Genomic DNA, 1,045 nt, shown 5'->3' with positions numbered 1-1,045 from the left:
ATGCGCTTTTCGGAAAATTTGTCAAGAATAAAAAGTTCTTGTAATCAGCCGAGGAATACGCCTCAATTTTTCCGGAGCGTTTTGAGCAAAATTTTGAATTTTGCAAAAATTGTTCATATGCAAAATCCAAAATTTTGTTCAAAACGCTTCGAAAAAAATCAGGCGTATTCCTTGGCTGATTACAAGAACTTTTTATTCTTGGTGATTTTTTCGAAAAGCGCATCGTTTATTGTAAAAAAATTCATGAATGTTTTCACAAAAATTTTGCCATTAAGACGCCATTTTGAAAATACTAAAACGAAAAATCGATCTTTGAACCATGGATTCTCAAAGTTTAGACATTTATTCCACCCGTTAGTGAGATTCCAGGTTAATTACAGACTCGAAAAGCTTTGGAAAATGGTTAACAAAAAAAAAATAGGCACGAAAAATCACGTTTTTTTTGTTTAAACTGCATTTTGGGATAATAATAAAATTTTTTGAGGAATTTCATTGGCACCGTCAGAAAGAAGAGATCTTAAGCAATAAAAATATATGTGTCTCAATTTTTTCTAGTGTCGAATAGTCTTAGTTGTTGGCCGTTGATAAAGCAGTGTCCCGGTAGTGGCGTTTTGGCCGTTTAAGGGTTAATTGGGAAGTTCATGATGATTTCAGCCAAATTCATAATTGGTTGATCAATTTTATATTTTATTAAAACAAATTTAATAAATAAATGCATTATTCGAGCATCTGTCGATGGGAAATTTATTTTTTTCGATAACCTAATTAAAACTGTTGACATAGAAACAAAACAAATTTTTCTTTCGACAAATGCCTGATTAATGCCAGCGTCCTTCATCCCTTACCTCGTTTCCCAATCTAAATCTTGCTATTCTGACCCACCTTCTCTCTCCCCAACCCTTTTCTAAATACTTTGGTACTCCTTCCTTTTTTATCATCTTATGCCATTTATTGTATTTTCTTTCCAATTCTTCATAGTTTACTCCAGTCCCGTCTTCTATTTCTCTAGCATTAAAGAGTTCCCTCCTTTCTTCTTCCCATCTCG

Source organism: Belonocnema kinseyi, chromosome 4 (assembly GCF_010883055.1).
Source record: "Belonocnema kinseyi isolate 2016_QV_RU_SX_M_011 chromosome 4, B_treatae_v1, whole genome shotgun sequence".
In the NCBI taxonomy this organism is placed as follows: domain Eukaryota; kingdom Metazoa; phylum Arthropoda; class Insecta; order Hymenoptera; family Cynipidae; genus Belonocnema; species Belonocnema kinseyi.
Note: the sequence above shows the minus strand (reverse complement) of the source record.